The 17,765-nt window shown below is 35.6% G+C and overlaps 1 protein-coding gene across 7 annotated transcripts in view; it reads right to left on the bottom strand.

Annotated features, from left to right (window-relative positions):
• Positions 1-17,765, bottom strand: part of LOC131437545 (unconventional myosin-XVIIIa) — a 146,192-nt gene that overhangs the window by 85,696 nt on the left and 42,731 nt on the right. The window contains exons 1-2 of one of the 7 annotated variants that reach the window (XR_009230774.1): positions 16,217-16,327; positions 1,626-2,665 (exon numbers count right to left, since the gene is read on the bottom strand). The exons of the other annotated variants lie outside the window; for them this stretch is intronic. The gene's annotated coding sequence lies outside the window, so the exon portion shown is untranslated. Of the gene's footprint in view, positions 1-1,625; positions 2,666-16,216; positions 16,328-17,765 lie in introns of those variants that run through there. 7 annotated transcript variants of the gene reach the window in all.

Below are 17,765 nucleotides of genomic sequence, written 5' to 3'. Positions count from 1 at the left end.
ATTCGATCAGCTTTGAGCATTTTGGAAGAAAATCACATATGAGCAAAATCAGACGCGAGTGCCGATTGATTTACATCTAAAATCGTTGATCCCAAAGAGGGGCGTGAAAATTAGTGACAACAGTAATCCTATAGTAATTTTTAACTTAGGATAACGCGTGTCAATGAGACTTTTAAAATCGTGGAAAATTGCAAATTTGGCATCTTTGGGAAAGGAATATTAAAGGAGTTTGTACATCAATAATTTTCATCAATTTATATGCATGAGGGTGCTCAAATCGGGGAAAACTGTCAATTTGTAACTGTCAGGAATGCTCCTTTAACAGTATTTATCACCAGAGTTGGGAAAAATGCCGGTTTCGTTACGGCACGGTTTACGAAGTTTCAACACATGTTCTCCTTTGATACAAACCGTATTCGATTTCGCAACCTGTTGTTTAATTGCAATAAAATGAATACTGGATGAAGGTATAAAACCAAACCATAAATAATCAGATTGGATAATAATCCATAAATAATCAGATTGGATCGTAATCCAATTGATAATGTTAATTTTACAGTTTTCGCTGCGCAATATCAAATACGCAATGCAAAATTAGTAAAAAAAATACACCACACCAAATAGTGATTATAGCGACAAAAGATTTGGTTTTATTTCCAGCTGTTTGATGCTGATGATGATATTTGTGCACTATCCAGATTAAACCCAACTATTTGACATGAATTTGGTTCAAAGAAGTAACTGGAGCGCAGCATTTGGCGCAGCGTTTCAATGGTGCGTTTGAATTGGCGTAGTCAAATATTGCACTCCTGTTACTTCTGTGTATGATATTCAAGCTAAAAAGGGGAATATTCATCAACTCCATAGCACACTTTGTGATAATATTAGCTGTTTCTATTGATGATATTACTCCACCACGACGGTATTACTGAATAAATTTTAAATACATCACGAAACATGGCGTTTAGATGCGAAACTTAATTAACTAGCCTAAAATTATTGATATCTGATAATCCATATCCGAGGAAATTGAGCGGTAATCAGTTTTGACGTTAACGTCACTTATACCATTACATCGCCGGAACTATAAGTGACAGCCATTTGAACTTCAAACCTGTTTGATGAACACAGAGTAGCATTAAAACGAACCGAACTTTGTTGAATCAGACAGTAATACTGATAACGATGAAGACATTTATAAATTCTAAGTAAAACCAAAATTTATCTTACGAAAAATCAATATGATATGAAAAGATAATACTAACTATTTTTATTTACTGTGAATCAAAAGCTTTGCTTATTTCCACCCCTGCGACAAAGATAAACATATTATTTTCATTCAATGTCGTATTCTTGTAAAAAAATTATTTATCATAAATAAGTGTTGATTTCTTATTTTAAAGCCATCATTGAGCTGACAAATTCCATACAGAGTGATTGAAAATCAATAAAGAAAATCGTATATTCAATTCTTTCTAGAGATGAATAGAATAGATTGTGCAACGTTGTAATCGAAAAAAAGGAGTTCATTAACAATTGAAAGCCCGACAGTTATCCGCAGTCAATGCAGCTAAAACACTCAACAATGTATTTTAAACATTTCAACTTGTTATCGTTATATTTACCTTTGAAGTAACTAATTTCTCATACGTCTTGTAGACTCCGCCACTTGGCTTAACACTGAACGACTGCTCCCAAATGTTATTCCACTGCACGATGTTCTGCTTGTGACGAAATGAATTTCTCAAACCACGATAAATTCCACCTCCGCTTACTGATGTCGTAGTGGTGCCACCGTTTGTCGCTGGATTTGATACCGAGATCGAACTTGATCTGCCGTTACAGTTTTGGTTTGCTGTATCATTTGGATTGCTAGAACGCCTCTGTACAGTTGATTTCAGGGGTGCTCCATTTGTTTTGTTGTTTCCGATACCATTGCCAGCGGGGGCTCCATTGCTAGTAGAGCTAAGTAGTGCTTTGGATCGTACTGTCACTAATGGTGAAACTGGACTGTCACTAGATCGACGATTGTGTAGTTGAAAGCTTTGACTGTGTTGTAATTTGTTAGTTTTTGGAGGTGGGGTTCCATTGACGGTGCACGATGTCGGTTCCGGTGTTTGTTTTCTACTTTCGGAAGACTTATCGCTGTCACTATATAATCGACCGCGAATCCTAAATCTCTTAGAATCACTATTGATCTCATCAGATGATGGTACGTTATCAGTCGTTTTTCGACGAAATGATGCAAACAACCGAAGCTTTCTAACAGGCGGTTTAAATTCAACCGCTAAATTCAACGGTTGGTGTTCGTTTTGATTAGATTGGGAAATGTCAGAGCTCGTGTCACTGATTGTGTCCGAACTGAAACTTCCCTTTCGGAACGGTCTGTCTGCAACCGGCGTGTGTCGAATGGTTTTCAGTGTACCGCAGGCATGAGCTTTTCCAGTACATCCTCGATGAATTTCTTTCTTCACTGGTGTAATGACAGATGTAGCTATAACCGTACCACTATTATATGACGAACGCAATGACTGTTCGAAGCTACGTTGAAATTGATTCACGGACATTTTCTTCACCTTTCATGAACGTAACAGCTACCGTGCAGTGCACTCACTACGTTTTATCTTCATTTACATCGAATCACTAACAGTGTCATTGTAGTTAACTAATATTAAACGAAATAAGTTCTCATTAATGCCGGTATAAATTGATCAACATAGTTGAGCTTCATAAATTGAAATTTCATAAGTAACAAATAAATTGTTATAAGACCATTGTTCTAAAAGCAGAGTCATTCTAAGAAATATTAGAGATTTGATGAGTACAACCCTACTGTTTTTTTAGCGCTCAAGCTACTGTTACTAAAATATATATTCAAATAGATTTAGATAGTTCCGTAGTTTAGATTTGAAATCTACAAACGGATTGTTGTGACAAGACCGCTAGGGAGTTATCGTGAAATAAACTAGCGCGAACATTACATAAAGCAGCTTAGCGAGTTCCTACTATTGATATTTATGTAAATTGGCATTCAGTAGAAGGTGTAAAACGATCGAATATTTATAGATTCCAGTCTCGATGAGTTATCTTTCTCTACGCGATCACTACTTGGCAAGGCGTATCAAGCTTTTGGTAGCTTTATCGAAGGCGAACGAATAGAAAAAAAATAGGCGCAGCAATAAAAAGTGATTGTGCTTGGGTGCTCGAAAACGCACATGATGAGTCGTCTTCTTATCTCTTTGTTGCATTAAAAACCATAAAGAATAATAAACAGTTGTTATTTTTTAAGGTTCATGCTGAGGTATTCTGATTTCAGATATGTCGAAAATCCTCCGTATGAACCGTGCCCGATTAACGTATAATAACTGTTGCTAATTTAAAAAGTAATTAGAAAAATTAGTTACTTTAACTACTAACGAGACCAGACTTATATCAGTATTTGTAACGAAAATTGCCTTCTGTTATGAACTTTTTACCAATTGCTAAAATTGAATTATATGACAATCTGTTGAAGGTTTTGAACATTTAGTGTTGTACTGATTTCAGAGACATTCAAATGAATTCAACTGATGAGTGCAAGTGAACTGGTTGAATTAAAAGAAAGAAAATCAACATAAAGTAATTTGATTTGACAAACATGTTCTATCAATATTAAAATCAGATGGTTGAGATTCAATATGTAAAAACATTCGTACAAGTTAAGCCTCAATATCTTTCCCTTCGGATTCATTTTTTCTTACATTCTACGTTCTAGAATATATTCGCAACATATTGCAAAACATATATTCGGTTATATTGGAAAACATGCGAGGGACACATTGATTAATTATTCATCATAAGGCATTCATGGAGCCCAAAAAGCGCTTATTTTAATTTGCAAACTGCACATCAGGTATGTCCAAACACTGCACTGCACCGCGTGCTTCATATAACCATCGCGACCCCGTGTATTGAGAATGCCATTGCGTGCCAGTGCACAAAGAGAAACACGAAACGCAATATCCGAAGCCACGGTGCTCGTAGTGCTGTTTTATTTTCGGCACTGGTGTTTCAAGCTTCGGCATACACCGAAACCGCGTGTTTTCAGTTTCATTAAACACCGGAGCCGAGTGTTTTGAATTTCGCGAAGACATCGAAGAGCACCCATGCGTTGGTTATATTGTCAATCAATTGAATTCAATCAAACGCGTATTGTTGAAAAAAGAATGAATCATTCAAACGCATTTTTCGTCATACCGTCATACCGTGGTGGTATAGGCGATTATAATACAAGCAACGTATAAGGCAAAATCGGAAACACTCGGTTTCGGTGTTTGCCGAAGTCAGGGACACTCGACTTCAGTGCTGCCCGAAAAGCCAAACACCGTTGCTTGGCAATTACACGACCACCGCTACGTGTACTTTTTCTGCTGCGTTCGGTGTTTATTGTTCAACACGGGTACGAAGCGTAGCATTCAATACTCCTGGTGGTATGCTCATGAGTGAAGGTGAGTCCCGTGCAGAACGGATCCGTGTTTTTGCCATTTCGTAGACATATTGAAATAAATTAACATTGATACACAGGGGATACTTGAACACGATCAGAGAACTAAGGATTGCCGGAATATCACCATAAACTATAAACCAATTTATTATCTATTGTTTATGTTTATTAACAAAATTTCTTTACCAGTCGTGCGAATTACCTCAATCTATCCCGAATACTATTGCTTTTCTATTTATCAACAGGCATTCGATGCGTTAGCGATAAATTTCGCTCAAGGAAGAAATTCTCTTCAAACATAAGTCCCGTCGAGTTAAAGCTTTGATTTTACGTTTCGCCTTTAACCCATCCGTGCGTAGCAGTTTATGTTAAACTGCTAGCGCGATGTGACAGCTCAACATAAACCGCTAGGCAGTTCAAGTTAATAGGAAGCAGTTCGCTTTCGTATTTCGCTCCATAAAACTAGATGGTAATAACAAAATAAAGGGTGATTTTTTGTTGGTTTCTTTTTGGCAACACTGTTTTTGACAGATAACGCGTGAATCGTGTCTTGTGCCATAGTCAAATTTGTTCAAATTGGTGTATAATTGAATCATGAATCGTCATTTGGTCTATAATTTAATCATGAATGGGTGCTGGCAAATGGATGATTGAATGGATACGTCAACAAGCAGAATTGTCGCATCTGGAGCGAAGATCAGCCAGAAGCATTGCAAGAGCTACCAATGCATCCCAAAAAAGTCACTGTTTGGTCTGGATTATGGGCCGTTGACATTATTCATGAAATACCGGCCGATATGTTGAAGAGAGAATATGCCAAAACTGGACTTAGCGCATTAGTCATCTAGAGCAGAGCCGCGGCAACATTTGCATGAAATTATCTTCAAACATTAAACTCTATTGATCGTTCTATCGATTCAAATAAAGATTTCATCAATTTTCTCAGTTTTTCTGTGGAAAATTAAATACTTTACCTCTTAAAAATCACCCTTTATGAAAGCAAAAAGATAGATATAAGAATTCATCGAGAAATTCTTCTCAAGGCTATAAATCGGACTTACAAAAAAGCATTCTATTCGAGCAGATAGTATATCAGATACAAGAACATCGATAGTCAGAACATATCTAGCCTTGGAAGAATTCATATGTGTAAGGCGTTGGAATCGATTTAGTAAAGTCCAGGATTCTGTTTTAATGTTTGACAGTAAGGATTCCATTATTGAGAACCCAATTCTAACCTCGACTAAACTAACACCAAATTTAAAAAAAAATAAGCTATATGATTTTTTCTGAGATCAACGAAACGAAGGAGGACCGAATCGGATGATATTTAGTAAAGTTTAGAAAACTTTTGTTTAGCACACAACAGTTTCAGAATTGTCCAATCAATTCGTCAGCATGACCTCATGACGATCGCTGCTTGCGGTAGTGTAATACTAGCAGAATACAGTTATGAATACGGATTTCTTACACACAGGGCAACGAGTTAGTTAGAGTGAGATCTACTGTCTCTGAACGGTAAATTGAACTCAAGGGTAAGATTAAAAAAGGTGCACTCGCTCTGAGTTTCTGCGTTGCTATAATAACAATATTGAACAATTTTCCAACTATTTTTTCGATGGTATTGCTTCTTAGAGCCGAAGCAAATATGTATCCGATATTATCACAATTCATTGATTGAATTTTTTGACAAGTTATTTTAATGTTCAAATATAACCAAATAATTATCAATATTTGAACAATTCTGACCCTGCATTAAAAAGTTTTCTCACAAAAGTTATCTTGAATGAGAGTTTTCGTATGTATTGAAAGTAATTTTGATAACGTGTCTTTTAATTCAATTCTGGATGCAGGAATGCTTAGCTATCGACTTCTTTGTTCATCACTGCGGCAGGCAGAGTTTATAAAATGAAGTGCTTGTGAGTGTGAAATTTGACCATTCTAGCTCAACAGACTTTGCAGATACCTTGCGTATTGGCAGAAAGTAGAACTCGCTACTATAGATAGTCTAGTAATACTGCTGTACATCAAACACAATAAAAATTATCATGAACAAGCCGTCTTAAGCTTACAGAACTCTGGAACAGTAACCCTATATATGATCGGCACTCGCTTCTGGACTATCTTAATCATGATGAGCGGTTGTCTGGTCACATAGTTTGTTATACGGACAGTTCTCTGTTGGATGATCATGCTGGTGATGGTGTGACAATGTACTGTGTACCAAGCAGACATCTTCGCGATTCTGAAAGGTGTACAATTGTCGTTTCAGCAGGCAGATCTGAGGTAAACGAATTAATTTTCGTTCCAACAATCAGATTGCCTGAAAGGCACTCAGTTCTAATGATTCACGACCGCATCTAGTGATCGCACGTCAAACTCAAATCGAAGATCTCAGCAATTCAATTGCTGCTCTCTACTTATGCTATTTACAATAATTACTATTATGACCGAGTACCATACTGGTAATCATAGTGTAAAACATAAAATACTTGCCTCGCTAACCGGCAAAGCAAATCTCTCACTAGGTCACAGACTCAAATGATGGAATGCACAAAAAATATCAACTATTGTAATACCCATTCATTTTCATTCCAATACTGGATTTTTTCGTTATTAGTAAATTTATTAAATATGTATGGCACATGAACTGCTTTGCTTTTGAAGATGAGAAACTCTCATTTAAACGCATTTCTTGTGATTTAATGATGTTAAAGTCTAGTGCAGCAAATCTAAAAGTTCTTAACGAATCAAACCAATGAATTTGAAAAGTTTATATGTTAGAACAATTAGAGACCTTATCTTCACAAAAACACAACAACCAGGTACGGTGTGAACAGTATCAGGCTCCCTTAACCGTGCCGTTGCGTAAAATTGGTTTATTTACGTATTCTTCTATTCGATTGCTTCATACACCAGCGCCTTCAATAAACACCCGTTCGTTCACACCCGTTCAGATCACATCCCATTCACTACCTGCGGTATGCAAATCAACTTTATTTCTCTAGATTTACTCTCACTTACACTGACTGCTAGCTATAAGCTGCAAAAAATAACAACCGATTTACGATGGGAGGAGCTGTTGTGTTGTGATCTATGAGGTGTGCTTTTTCATGCAACATAACTTCGACGATGCCTGCATGTCAAACCGTTGTGGTGGCGGCGTTGTGATCGAACAACTCAGTTCGAATAGATCGCAAACCGAAAGATTATGAAATCATCAATCGTTCATTTGTTCAGTCTCTGAATCAAACCACGTTGGTATTTCAGTGCATATAAAGGCACTACTTCAATGGATATTAATTATTTTGATTACTGATGGAACGTATTGATTTAGTACTTGTTTCTGTGTGTATGGTTATTTGATTATTTAGCTTTCGATAAATGAAAACATATATGACTAGTCTCAATAGGTATTGAGATCTACCAAAACAGAAGAACTGTCTGTCTGAGTTGGCTTGTCAAATGGTACAAATTAAGGTATACAATAACTAGCATTCTTAACTATCACAACAATAAATTTATGCGACCACCACGAACATAGGATGCGGATACATGTAACCAAGCCACCTGGATGATGATGAATGATGACGACAATTTGACCCAACTACCCCATTAAAACAATTACAGAAATCATCCTAGCCTAAGTAGCTAAGGTAGTGTCTTTTATAAATATATTAAAGAATAAAAAAATAATAAATTTAACAGTCGTTCTTAATCCACGTAGACTCACTGTGGAGAAATAAGTGTCTTAAAATTTTCGTTTGCCTACGAGGAAACGTATTATTATTATTTATTACCCAAAATTATGAAAGAGATGTAAATAAGAGTGCTGATCAATCCTGCTTAAATCATTGATGTTATTATGATTGTTATAACTACACTCTAAAAAATTTTGAATTTTACAGCTGACTTAATCCCTCATACGATGTAATTCATAAAGACCTAATTTATAAAATGACGGAAAATTTTATTTGTAATGACTTAATGTTAGATGAGCTTGAATTTTACTGGTTTCGACTGTAACTTGCGTTCTATTAGCAGGTTCGACTGTATAAATTTAAATGCACCTTTTACCAGCCAAGCAGATGCATGCTTCTGTGGCTCAGTCGATTAACAGACGTACTTGCGATCCAATGATTCTCGGTTCAAGTCGCGGTGGTTGCTATCAGTTTTTTTTTATTTCAATGAATTTCATGTCATGGAGTCTTAAGACACAATATTAAATGTTCTTCGACGTAAATTTGCGTGAACTGCGACGCTCCATTTATGTGCATCCAATAAGATGTAAAATCACAGGGTTTTTTTTAAGTGTGTATAGGCAGCAAATTTAATGTCCCTTTTTTTGCAATTCCGAACGCGATGGTCGATAGTTTAAGAGTTGATGAATTGTCACATGCCGTATATGCGAATTCTGACCCGGATGGCTTCTTAGTAGGATCGTAGCACTAATCATGCAATTGGCATATACACTGAGAATCGACTGCGGAATCTTTCGAACCAGAAGGTCAAGTTCCACATTGGAATGTAATGAATTTAATAACGGGCTTAAGTTCTATTATTTACTGTAAGACTAAACTTTCAAGATGAGATGATATTACGCAGTATAATTGAAAAGCCTGAATGATTCGAAACACCACTTTATTCTATTGGAGCTCCACAAATATCAAATCGCTTTTTTTAATTAACAATATAATATAAGGCACACTGTCCGGATTGGCGGTTCAATGCATAGGGCACTGGTCTAACAAGTCAGTTGTCGTATGTTTGAGCCCCGCCCAGAAAGGATTCTTAGTGTCTGTATGGGATCGTAGCACCAGCAATGGTTATGTACGCCTTCAATCGGCTGCGAAGTCTGTCGAAACAGAAGGTCAAATCCCACAAAAGGAATGTAATACCAAGGCTTATAGAATTACTCCTACAGTAATTTTGAGGTCGATACTATTTCATTCCTCTTACCCCATCGAGATAGGAAAGTCAATGTTGGTCGAAATAATACCTAATTTTTACAAAATAGATTCAAATCTAACGCACAATACCGTCTAAAGGTGAAATAACTAAGTACTCACAAATTCCAATCCCCGAGATATCCCCGTGAGTCTATGATGGCATTTGGTGAATAGAACGGCGTCGACTGGGTGCTATCTCCCTTCTGCGTGTGTGGCAGAATGAGAGGGTGCGGATTGGTTTGTATGTAATAACTCATTCGAAATTGCGAAGTTAATTAAAAATACTGCAAATAGTACTTCGTTGTCAAAAATAAGTTTTTTGTGCGGTTAGTCAAGTTAGGTCAAGTATTTCCGCTCGACTTCTATTGCTGAAATGTACACACTAAAAAAAATGAATTTTTCCAGATGACTTCATCCCTCATACGATGTAATTCATAAAGACATAATTTGTCAAATGACGGAAAATTTCATTTGTAAAGACTTAATGTTAGATTAGCTTGAATTACAGAAACCGTTAATGTGGCTTGAAATTGGTTTCAATTTTCGCAGACTTTTCGTCAATTCTTCGATTTGTTTTCATAAAAACCGTCTACAACCGTCATTTTCATCACATCAATAATTCGTCGTATGATACAAAAAATACGTCTTATGAGTAAGAGTATATGCATAAAAAATATTGCTCTATATAATATTAAACAAAAATTGTATGCTTATTTTCAGTATTCTACATAGGGCCGTTCATAGGAAAGGTCCACAGGTTCGTATACCATTGGTAAGAGAAAGGACATTGCATTGGGATAGGTTAAACATACACCCAACAGATTCAAATAATCTCCATCAGGTATTAATTTTATATTGAATCGGGATTCGAGTTTCATTAGTGAATAGCTATCAAAGAATAAAAGCAATCAGCGCGCAAAAAGTTACCTAGAGATGTTAAATGTAAACATAACACATGTGTTAACTTATTGAATTACATTGAATTACAGATATTTTTGTAGGTACCAATTAGACCAGACTTTAGAATCATTTGTCGTTTCGTTGCATTGTGATACTGGAATAGCTGAACTTTTCGTTACATGAATATTACTAATTGTCAAACAAATTTATTACCATTTAGTCACTAACGACAATGTAAATAAATCAATCAAAATTGCTTTCTATCAATAATAAAGAAGAAGCATGATATTTTGCTTTGCTTTGATTATAGAGGTTTTCTGCTTTCTGACCCTATATGCGGGGTTGGGGATCGAACTCAGATGGGTTGGGTGTAAGGTATCGACTTACACATCACGCTACATAAAAATATTGATGCGATATACAAATTTTGAAGCAGTTTAAACTATCGAGATTGAATTTTAGTTTTCTTACTTTCTCTACGTTCTTTACATTCTCTACGTTTCGCAATTTAATTTTAGTTTTTTTCCGGCGATAACTACCCCATATCTTTATTCTTCGTGTTTATGTTAAGCCATTTGAAAAAACCTGTTTTAATCCACCTAGTTGTGTAATGATGCCTTTCTCATATAAATCATACTATCATATACAGGGTGATTTTTTAAGAGCTTGAGAACTTTTTTAAACAATAAAACGCATAAAATTTGCAAAATCTCATCGGTTCTTTATTTTAAACGTTAGATTGGTACATGACATTTACTTTTTGAAGATAATTTCATTTAAATGTTGACCGCGGCTGCGTCTTAGGTGGTCCATTCGGAAAGTCCAATTTTGGGCAACTTTTTCGAGCATTTCGGCCGGAATAGCCCGAATTTCTTCGGAAATGTTGTCTTCCAAAGCTGGAATAGTTACTGGCTTATTTCTGTAGACTTTAGACTTGACGTAGCCCCACAAAAAATAGTCTAAAGGCGTCAAATCGCATGATCTTGGTGTCCAACTTACCGGTCCATTTCTTGAGATGAATTGTTCTCCGAAGTTTTCCCTCAAAATGGCCATAGAATCGCGAGCTGTGTAGCATGTAGCGCCATCTTGTTGAAACCACATGTCAACCAAGTTCAGTTCTTCCATTTTTGGCAACAAAAAGTTTGTTAGCATCGAACGATAGCGATCGCCATTCACTGTAACGTTGCGTCCAACAGCATCTTTGAAAAAATACGGTCCAATGATTCCACCAGCGTACAAACCACACCAAACAGTGCATTTTTCGGGATGCATGGGCAGTTCTTGAACGGCTTCTGGTTGCTCTTCACTCCAAATGCGGCAATTTTGCTTATTTACGTAGCCATTCAACCAGAAATGAGCCTCATCGCTGAACAAAATTTGTCGATAAAAAAGCGGATTTTCTGCCAACTTTTCTAGGGCCCATTCACTGATTTGCAAGCGTTGCTCGTTAGTAAGTCTATTCATGATGAAATGTCAGAGCATACTGAGCAAATAATAATGCATGAAAATCATAACCTCAAAAAATCTGAGCAAATACTAATGCATGAAAATCCTAACCTCAAAAAAATCACCTTTTATAATACTGTGGTATTCTTCAAAATAATTTTCTTCAATTCTTAAAAGAATAACTGAAATCGGTTTGTTTGACCGTCTACTGATAAAAACTATCAATTGGAAAACATTTGAGGTCGATTTAGAATTTTTTTCAAGTTTTTTCCCCATTTTCAGTGATGGTATACACTTTTTAACCCACTTTACCCTATATTTCCGGATCCGGAAGTCGAATCCGCATGAAATTCAGGAATTACGAATGGGACCACAGAGCTTTTCATTTGAACCTAAGTTTGTGAAAATCGGTCGCGCCATCTATGAGAAAAGTTAGAACATATAGTTTCTTATTTTTGCACATTTTACCCCATAACTCCAGAACCGGAAGTCGGATCCAAATAATATTCAGGAATTTTTTATGGGACCTCAAGACCTTTCATTTGAATCTTAGTTTGTGAAAATCGGTTCAGCCATCTTCGAGAAAAGTTAGTGCAAAAAACGTTTCATACACACATACACACACACACACACACACACACACACACACACACACACACACATTTTGCGTACTCGACGAACTGAGTCGAATGGTATATGACACTCGGCCCTCCGGGCCTCGGTTCAAAAGTCGGTTTTCACAGTGATTGCATAACCTTTCTGTATGAGAAAGGCAAAAAATGATTAATTAGCCAATTTTTATGTTTGTCCAATATATCAAATAATATATCAGAAGAAAAAGCCCCAAAGTATTCGCAATATTCAAGCCACCTATTAACAACTAGGCTTTTACAGAAAATTTTGTACAGTTAGTGCTGAAATTGTTTGTTACAATCTTTTCTGTTAATGATATATCAATTTACGAATTCGATTTGCACATTCGCTTGTACTTTTGGGTCAACATAATTAAGACTTCTTCTTTTGAAATACATTCAAAATAGTACGTACAATTGATAAATACTATTAGTTTGGAAGAATTCCGATTCTACAAATGAGTCATGATTTGAGAAAAAAAAGAGGGTATTTTCATGTTATAATAACACACCATGGTAAAAGGTTCTCGGTTAATGAACTATTTGGATATATATATATATATATATATATATATATATATATATATATATATATATATATATATATATATATATATATATATATATATATATATATATATATATATATATATATATATATATATATATATATATATATATATATATATATATATATATATATATATATATATATATATATATATATGTTACTTTTTTGAAGAACGATGCTTAAATATACATTGCTCCGGGTTCGATTCCGCATTTGGAAAAATTTTAAGGCGTGAATCCCCACACAAAGAGGGTAAAAGTGCCATTGAGACAAATTGTTGAAATTCAATAAACTAATTTATTCTTCGTTTGCTTGCAAAATGTTATTCTAACAACAATAGCCACATTAAATATACAAGAATACATTCAGATGCTTTTATACAAGATGTTATTTTGATGAAATATTTCCAACAAGTAACGCAATTTCCCACCATGAGTAATTTTCATCGGATCATTGGATGTATCATTCTGATCATAAAATCATGAGTAATCATAACTTCATGATTTTTTAACCATGACAACGGTAATGATAGTTTGGTTAATGTGTTATGACAAATTTATCAACTCATTACTCATAACTCAGTGCATAAATTCTAGTGTTGTTTTGCTTGAAATAGGATATTTTGATAGAAAATAAACGATTGAACAAAGTATTGTGAAGTTCGCGGCTTCTAACATCATCTGCAAACTAAAATTTTTTTCTAATATCAAAACCTCAAACATTAAAAATTCTTACTGAATTCGATGCGTATAAGCACAAAATATACAACGTAACCGCACAGTAACGATTGTTTTTTTGGTTTAATTTCAACTATTTACAATCTGAGCGATAAAAAACTATCAGAACTATTTCGAGAAAAAAATCAGATCACAAACTCTTATATTCATTTCCTAGCATGAGATTAGCGAAAAAAACTGTTTTAATCCACTTAGTTGTGTAATGATGCCTTTCTCATATTACTCAAACCATCATAAATATTACTATGGAGTTTTAAAGACAAGTGTTCATTGAATAGAAACAAGAAAGTTTGTTCGACCGTAATCAAGAAAAATCTACGAAATAAAACACGGTTCCGAAACTGGTAGTATTATCCACCACAAATTCAGGGATTCTGTATACCTTTTCCTTTGAATATATAAGTTTGTGAAAATCGATAAGGTAGACCCTTTTTGCAGTTTTTGACCACTATTTCTAATACTTCCGAAATAGCCCGCTGTGTGCTTTGTAAAGGCGAGTTCTGTCTTCTTCTTTTGTGCCAGCCCGTACCGGTGCGTACTGGTTTTGTATCGTCATTTTATATGGCGGTTTGAAAACTCAGAAGTCAGATCCGGATCAAATTTCACAGTAGTTTTTGAGACAATATGAATTTCAGTTTAAATCAAGATTTGTGAAAATCGGTTCAAGCATCGCTGATAATAAATCGAAGTGAGTTCTACTTTTGGAGTTTTTCTTCGCTATCTTCGGTGCTTTCGGAACAGGAAATGGGAAACTGTACCGGAATCAAGTTCAAATGCCCACAAATTAATAAGTTCTGCAAGCTAGACGAAACTAACAGTCAGTTTTATGAAAAAAAAACACTTGAAATTGAAAATTTTCTACTAATCTTACTCTAGTTCCGAAACCGAAAGTTAAATCCGGATGAAATGTTCTAGAAAATTTTTAATAGTTATAAGACCTTTCGTTTGAAACTCAGTTTGTGAAAATCGAGCATATTTTACACTTTATTTTCACATATTACCCTATAATTCCGGAGCCGGAAGTTGGATCCAAATGAAATTCAATAGCAGACTATGGGACCAAGAGACCTCTAAGTTTGTTAAAATCGGTCCAGCCATCATCGAAAATAAAGTGCACATTTTTGTTACATACACACATATATATATACAAACGAACACACAGACATATGCTCAGTTCGTCGAGCTGAGTCGTATGGTATATAACATTCGGCCTTCCGAGCCTTGATTAAAAGGTCGGTTTTCACAGCGATTGCATAGCCTTTCTATATGAGAAAGGCAACAAACTTGAAATATACGGATAGTTTTAAGAAGAATTACGGAATTATTTGAACAACCACAAGCAACAATGAAATGTTCTCTGCACTATGTTGAAAGTAGTAACAATTTTAAGTAATAAAATAGCTTAAGGTTTAGTTTGAACTAAATTACAATTAACTGCACAACGCGTCTTTTCATAGCACACTATGTATTTGAAACATTTCCGCTCGTGCTCCGGGAGGACTAACCAGTTGACATACACAACCACGAAGTCGAAGTCAGACATGTTCCTATTCAATCAAGTATTGCTTAGAATTTTTCTTAGAAGCGAAGAAAATATGTGACGGTAACTTTGGTGGCTCAGTCACAGTTGATCCGACAGCTAGTCAACGACTATGCAGGTTACATGCGGGTGATAGAAATCTGGCACTTGATTGCTTCACATCAAGTTTGGCGGCGATCGTTGATTACAGGGCGGTGTAATTATGTATGCTAATTCTTAATTCGCATCCAATCAATACATGCACCCTAGGTGCTGCGTATATCATTTATCATCAGCGATAGAGTTCGTAGCTACGTCAATTTGTTTGGTTGGTTGTTTCGAACGGTCATTGGCCACCCGATGTAGGCAAGTAAGCTTCATTCAATGGGAAACAGTGAAAGATGTTTGTTACTCAACACATATTTACTATTACGAAGACCAAAATGCTGCAAATTGTTGAAATAATTGCGACGACTATATGTTATCCAGGCGTCAAATGTTTAACGATTAACACATTGTTTTAGCTGCTATATTTCACATCCGGTAAAATATTTTTCGAGAGTAATTTATAATTGCGATACCGCTTTTTGTGCATATTCAAAATCACCAAATTCGAAAGGGAAAGGCCAAACGGACCGTGACCACTGAATTGGAATAAATTGAACACGCGAATGTGATTATTTTTCACCGTTTTTCGAAACCATTTCTTCAAATCACGCATATTCCTGCCGATATGGTTTCGGCCACTAAAACAAACTCAACGGCCGAAAACCATTTGCTTTTGAAGCTTATGATCATTCAACATTTTTACTCCTCCACACAATTTTGTGGCCCGCGGCTACTTTTTTTTGTTCCAGCGCAACGCACCAAGGCAACTATAATGTGCAGACAAGCTTTGTCACCACTGCTAAAGCACTCTTTTTCATCGATCTGTGCGCCCACGATCGCAAAATGACCTCGCATTTTGTAGTCGACCTACACAAGAACCACGCGAAGTGCTAAACGCACCGTCCACAAGTCAGCTGGGCTGGCGCAACAACACCTCATGCGATCGTACCAGCACAAACCGGCGACAAACCTGCCCGTATCGAAGTTCAAGCGTAACTGACTCTCATGCTCCACAGCCGCAATGCTGATAGCCCGAACCATCGGGGTCCAACCATTCCAACTTCGGCATCCACAACGTTTGCTGTTTGGTTGGGGTTTTTTGTATGCTACAGGCCTACGTATGCGCAGCGACGTAGAGGATCAAATCTGATCGAAAGAAAACGTTAGGCGGAATAATGAAGCTAAAATATATGTATACTGCCGATTGTCTCCACAAGCAAAGAACTGGATAATGCTGTTGATGTTGATGATGATGAACATGACGATCGATGATGACGGTGATGGTAGTACTCACTGGGGTCGATACCCAAACGGTATAATATATCTATGTTATCGGTCGATTCGGTCGTATCGCAATGCACAGTTGTATAGTAGAATTAAATAACAGTAGTAGTTTGAAAAGAAGTATAGAACTCAATTGTTCGCGGCATACATTTGAGATTCTCCAAGATTCATGAAATACATTCGATTTCGAATACCTTATTGCTTACCAAAAATTCAAAACGTAATTAACTCCATGTAACATGTGTTATGTTATTCTATAGTTTTTTTTTTACTATTTTTTATCGTATCTGTCCATACTGAATTATAAACACAATTACGATTGCTTTAATCATTTCGACGAATTCTATTTCCTTCAATCCGATTTTTAAATTGAAAGTGCAGAATTCATTAGGATTCAGATGAAATCAGAAGAAGTTCATGGATTATTCTACCAATTTTTTTAACCGTGCATCACTCATTTCGATTAAACTTCGGAATATGATAATCTTAACCAAAATAGATGTTTGAAGTACTTTTGAATTGGTGGAGTCATTTCACCATTTTCACCATATACATATGGGGCATTCCACGCAAAATCTGCCACACATTTTTTTTCATCTAACTTTTTTTTCCGGTAAAGAACTCGAAAATATTCGACACGTATTTTTTTATTTCAATGTGATACGTGAAATTTTCGAGAAATGAATTTTAGAAGTTTCAAGTTTACAAAAGAGCTTTTTTTCAACAGCCTATACTATAAGTTAAACCCCTAAGGCTTCTTTTTTCAACTAAAAAAATAAAAAGAATTAAGCTCAAGTTTGAAATTTTTTTATTTGTTTATTTATTTTTAGCTTTTTTCATTAAATTAACTTCAAAGGTTGTTTTATGGAATCTCTTATTTGAAAGCTAAGGAAAAGACGCACATTTCATGCCTTGGACGAATTTTTGTATCTTTATTAGATTTTATAGTACACTGAATTCTTTTTTTACGCGAGTTTACGTACCGCAAAAAATAAAAAAAAACGCATAACTCTGAAAATTCGCATAAAAAATCGCATAACTCTGAAAATTCGCCTAAAAACCCGCATAACTCTGAAAATTCACATAAAAAACCGCATAACTCTGAAAATTCGCATAAAAAACACCGCATAAAATAG

This window comes from Malaya genurostris, chromosome 3 (assembly GCF_030247185.1).
Source record: "Malaya genurostris strain Urasoe2022 chromosome 3, Malgen_1.1, whole genome shotgun sequence".
NCBI lineage: Eukaryota > Metazoa > Arthropoda > Insecta > Diptera > Culicidae > Malaya > Malaya genurostris.
Note: the sequence above shows the minus strand (reverse complement) of the source record. Positions and strands in the feature narration are given on the sequence as shown.